A 6,281-nucleotide genomic window follows, 5' to 3' on the forward strand; every position below is an offset into this window, starting at 1 on the left:
GCAGGGGTTTACTGGATTTCCTTTGTAGTGGAAAGTCAAACGCTTTTTTGCTAAAAATGTTTGGAGATTGAAAAGTCGAGTAGCATTTCAGTCATCAAGTTCTACAATCATTTCCATATGAACAGCTGCCAGCATTGATCTCACCTTGTAGGAGCTCTGATCCTGGGTCAGGGAGCCCAAACATTAACACCCCGCGTGCAGTTCGGTTAATGTACTATTGTAAATTCACCGGCTAAAAATACACAAACTATAATTTGAAACCTTCATAGTGTTCCAATCTGGTCTGTTAGGCTCTGCTAAATTCACATTTAACTATGAGTAAGGGCAAAAGTAGATATTGAACTTTTCTTAGTTTCTTGTAAGTTGTCCTCCAGCATCAGCCCTGGAGTCACTGCACACAGTGATTTATCCACATCAGCGTGCGTGCAGTGATGTTCCACGATTGAGTTTTCGCTTTTATTTTTTATCTCCAATGAAACAAATGGGTGCTGCATACGGTCACTGGACCTGTTAACTGCTTTCTGACAATGAACTCCTTAATGCAAAAAAAAAAAAGGGAAAGTGAATTAAGACACCAAACTGAACCTGGGTCAGCACTCCTGCACTGTCTGTCTCTGTCTGTCCTTTACATTGTATAGCACATAATGTATAGAATATAGGGAAACCATCCCACTTCTTCTTTAATAAAATGTTTTTTATTAACGCGTGTTCCAGTGTGTTTACTGCCATCACTGCTGCTCAGCTCGGCCTCTTGATTTAGTTTGAACTTACTGCCACCTGCAGGCAAGACTTCCAAGAAAATGTCTGATACCTCCGAGGTAAACTTTCCAGATGAATCTCCACTGAACATTCAGTAATTGTTTTACAATATTATTTATGTAATACCATATAATCTACACCAAGCTCCCATTGTTTTTACTATTTGTCTTCCTTCTGTAATTTGAGCTGTAAATATTTTGTCAAATGTTTATTAATTACCAAATTAATGACTTACTTACTCCAGAAATGTAGTATTGTATTTCTATAAAGTTAAGGGACTTGTGGGAAACAGGTTAAAATAAGAATGGTTGACATTGAAGCAGCAGAGGCTGAGATCCTTTTTGATTAAAACCCCCAGTTCACACAGTGGGACTTCTGTTACAAATTTGCTTTCAAAGCCAGAGCTGAGATAACCAGGTGAGATGACATCACTATGACATCATCAGGGGTTATTTTTTCAGACTTGAGCCAAAAAAGACGTCATACAGCGGTTTTCAACATTAATCTGATCTTGATGTGATAAATCTATAGAGTGCTCCTTTAACTAATATTTAATTAGGCAAATATATAAAAAAATATATTAGTATTTGTATAAAAAAAGAATCAATAGTTTGCCAATCAGTAGGCCCCAGTAGATCACATTGAATAATTTAATTGAGTAAAGTTAAATAATAGTAATAATCCTGTTTTTTATTTGCCTGGCTGTTTATTAATATTATTTTGTGACATTTAGTCTTTAATAATCCAAAAGCCAATTGGGGATTAAAGAGGTTCGTAAACAAGGAAGTTCTGTTCAGCCTGTGAACACAGTTGTTTAACATCTGTAACCCTGACGATCCGTGAATGCAAGTTTATTCTTGATCACAGTATGTTTAACAAAATCATCTAAATTCAATCTAACAGGATTTTAAACAAACAGGTTGGTTAGAATATAACTGAATATCAGTGAGTAAAGTTGCTTTTATTTGTCTGTTTCATTTAATTAAATTGGATTTGCTGAAAATGCAAAACATTTGAGCTTTTCTTATCCATTGTATTTTCAGTATAGATCAACATATCACCATACAGCATGACTGCTTGAAAGAGTACTGTTCTTGGAGGATGTGACATTTGTGACATTTTACTGTATGTACTTTGAACAATGCAAGAGTTGAACCACTAGAGGGAGTAACAGCATTGCTTTTTAAGCTTCCACCCTCAGTCTTTCTGTCTCTCTTCACACACACACACACAATTCATCACCGTGGCCTCAGATTCTTTGGTGTGAAGGACCTGCAATCAAAAAGCTGTCTGGTGCACAAAATCAGAGCATTTCAGTGTCCTTGAACTGACATGAAGGTATTCTGCGGAGGCTCTGTAGCCGTTGTGATGGATGAAAGACTCTTGTTCACTTGTTGTTGAGGAAGATGTTCTCACAATGCAATGCAATTAGTGATACAGAGAACAGAGAAATTTGTGAAAGTGCTGTCCCACACACACACACACACACACACTCACACATACACAGTGCCACCATGGCTTCTTTTTCCTGGAGGAAATTTGTTCTGTCGGCCTTCATTTCATTTCAAAAACCAATTCTTTCAACGGTTCACTCAGTCGTTTGATTCTCTGCTGTTTGAGGCAATATGCATACTGTGTGTGTGGGCTTGTGTAACTACCTGTTTATTTGTCCAGAGGGCCATTTCTTCAGGCCTATATATAACAGCCTCTCCTCTTTGTGGATAACACTGAGAATATTGTCAATTTGAAAAACCCGAGTACCAAGAGGCTGACTCCTGATTGCTGATCTGGAACAGACTACCCAGATCTTCATCTTTCTCTTTTCTTCTCTCTTCTTTTCCTTCCTTTCTTTCTGTCTGTATGTGATATATATCTAAGTGTATAGATGTGTCAGAGCATTGGTCTATGACATCAAAGTCGTTTCTGATCAATCAAGCATTTTTTCCCAGTATTCCCGACACCCCTCATGTCATTTTTTCTCAACAGAAATAGCTCCGCTCTGTTGACCTTTTATATTGAGCAATACCTCCCCGACAAACTGAACTGGTATCAGTTCATTCTGCATGTGTCAGTGGTCTTGAGAGTGTTTGACAGCCTTGGACGTGTTCACTTGCTGTTGGCAGCCTGCAGACTCTTAGAGCAGTAAAATGAAAGAAAAAAAAAAACACATTTTCTCTTACTGTCAAACACAACTCTGACTCTATTACAATAATATAATTTAAGTAAATATTCCAAAAACTGTTGACCAAAGTTCTGTGTTTGTTTCCTGTGTGAACATAATTTAACTCAGGCCAAATGTGTATGTGTGTGTGAGCGCTTTGTCCTCTCTCTCTCTGTGCCCTTGTGCAGTGAACCTTCAATGATACCTGAGAAACAGATCCAGCTGCCCCTAACAGACACATCTGCACCTTCAGCAGCCTCAGGGCTCGTGGTCACAGAGGTGAGAGCGAGGACTTCCTGCCACGACGCACATCTACCACTGAGGGCATACGGTTGTTTGTTTTTTTTAAATATAGGGATTTTAGGCAACCTTGGTGGAGTAACAGTGGAAAACTTTAACAATTTTTATATAGATAGATCTGATGTGTTTGATCTAATCTATAATAATCTAAAGGAAGGTGAGCATTTAAAGCATCTTTCTAAAAACTGAAATGTGAAATCCATTATGTTAAACAGATTATGGCACTCTTAAATGTTAATTCTTGGTACAGTTAAAGAAATAGTTTGACATTTTAGGAAATACATTTATTTGCATTCTTACTGGAGTTAGATGAAAAGATAGATGCTTCTAACAGCTACAGCCAGGATATGATTAGCTTAGCATAAAGGCTGGAAATAGAGGGAAATCATTAAAGTTCATTATCTTGTTCATTTAATGTGAACAAAAACTTGCCAACTGCCAAACTACTTGTAACCAGTGTTACCAGTGTCTTTCGTTCACAGCCTTCTTACTGCAGGCAGCAGGTTCTGTTTCTTGTGGGCTGGGCTCGCTATCCGGTACCGGAAAAGGTTCTCTGGTCTCTGTAATCTCTAAGATCTCCTCTGAGGTCTAGGACCACCTTAAGAAAACCTGACCTATGAATAAGGTCTAAAAAAAAATACCGTCATGCTAATTCTGTGAGCATTACTGATCATAGTATGAAGGAAATTAACGTATGAATTAAAATGAAGTCTCCATTTTACAAACTTCTATTGTTCAACATAGGCAGCTCACTTCAGTTTCACAATTTCATTTATAACCAACAAAACTACTTAGTTCAGAGAGCTAATATTGTTAGTAAATCATAATTTACAGTTAAGGTGCATAAAAAACCACAAATAATGACCTAAATGTAGTTACTGGTGCACCTTATTCTTAATCTCAAATGCAGTTAAACTGCATAATGAAACAAACACAAATAACAACCTTGACTGATGCAACCTTAAAATGTTATTAAATTCTTGTAAATGTAAAAATATCAACACTAACAGTGGAATTCACCAGCAACTTACATCTTTACCAGCAGCAATTAACACACATAACATCAAAACCAAATGAAGAACAGTGTCTTTAATACAACAACATGGCAGGACGTGTCTGCTAACCAGCAGCATTTCTTCAACACTTTACACACACTGTTTTTAAATCGCTAATACTCTTAGCATAATCATATGGGGTTTTACATAGCAAAATAAAATTAAAAAAATAGCGAAAGTAGCATCACGGCTAGCATTTTCTCTGGTTAGCTAGCTTATATGCTAGAAGTTGACTAAACTCACCAATTCAAGGAATTAGCACATTAGCTTGAAAAATGGCGTCTGGCCTCAACTCTCTCTTTTCATCCACACTGTGGTTTTAATAATACATTTTATTTGTAAAGCACTTTTCATAAAAGAATCTCAAAGTGCTACACAAACCAAAACAAAATAACAAAAAAACACTATTCTCAACATAAAATATTAATTAACAATGAACCTCCACCATAAAGCCGAAATGAATTCCTCCATTGTTTAGCTAAGTTTATTACCATTTCAGTAACAACGCTCGGCTCTGTAGCACTTTGCCCTTTGCTAGCATGACCGTTCATTTTCCAGGATATTAATACAGATTTATTTTTCATGAGCTACTCGCTGCATATTCATTTTATTGTTCATGACATTAATAGGAAGTTTTTACGTCCTCCCCCGACAGACTCATGAAAGGTGTTTGATAAAAACAGGACAGCTGGTTTAATTTGGAGAGGAGTTTTCCACAGAGCCACGAGGGTGACACACGCCTCGTTTTCACCGCGGCAGACTTTATTCATCTCTGTTTGACCCGCTGAAACAAAGCAACAAGACCAACTGTCACATCCCATCATGCATTAGCCATGCTGCAAATTGCATGAATGCCAGCTGAAGAATGGTCCGCCAGGGCCGCTATTCTGTCCCCCATTATATTCTCTGTGAATGTCATTAAAGAAAAAGCTGGTTCATTTCCGTTCGACTGGCTCAAGCCCTGATCCTCTTTCGTATGACCTTCCAACAGTGTTTTAAGGTGAGGAAGAGGAAAAACATGTCTTGCGTGTGTGTTGTCAAGCCAGGAACAGACAGCTGACATTTAATGGCATTTCTAGCGGCCGATGTATTTGAGAGAATCTTACAAAAGGATGAATTCTTGTCACTGCTTGTCTCTCTGTCGAGCGCCAGCTGGACCCGCTGTTTGCTTTATATACTGTATGGTTTAACACAAGGCGGAAAGCTAGTACAGAAACAATGTAATATACATGCAACACAACAGAACCAAGCTTCAGATTTCTGCTCTTTGAAGGCCGCAATTAGGAAAATCTTGCATTGTGTCCGGGACCTCCACCTCCTTTGTTCACAGTTTCCTTTAACAAGAGTCCTGAGGATAGACGTGCGGCATTAATTGGACATTTGCATTTGTGGGATTTTAATGAGGCTAATTAGGCCAGCACATCGTAGTTAAGTCTGATGGTTTTTGCCCAGATACTGAACAAGGTGTGAAAACTACTCTCAGCTGTGGATAATTGTCCCCTCTTCCAACTCAAAACTTCTATCTTTTGAAGTGGTTTCCCAGGTTAGATTTTCACTAATTGTGAATTAATTGTGACACAAAGCGGGGCTCTGGGAGAACTTTTTGTTGCTGTTCTTCCTCTGATTATGATGTTTAGTTTGGTATTCCAAAATTAGACCAGACGAAAGAATGAATATGTTCCTCATGTACAAATGATTAAATCCTGCACATTCACAAGCTCTGGTGGTTTAGGGGTTTAACCGCTATGTCCCCGGTTCAAGTCTGGCCACGACCCTTTGATGCATGTCATTCCCCATTTCTCTCTTCTCACGTTTCCTGTCAGCTCTCTACTGTTTAGGGATGGTGAGATTCACAGATTTGCGTCAGTGCACCGGCATAAAAGTTCAAGATTCTGTCGCCTGATTAAAGTTAGTATCGGCCACATCTTTAAATCGATAAAAACAATTAATAGTATGTAATTACTAGTAGAGGCCCTATGCCTTTATCATTTAGAAATCTGACCAAT

The sequence above is a fragment of the Morone saxatilis genome, unplaced genomic scaffold (assembly GCF_004916995.1).
Source record: "Morone saxatilis isolate NCDOM2014 unplaced genomic scaffold, NCSU_SB_2.0 Contig6, whole genome shotgun sequence".
NCBI classification, from domain to species: domain Eukaryota; kingdom Metazoa; phylum Chordata; class Actinopteri; family Moronidae; genus Morone; species Morone saxatilis.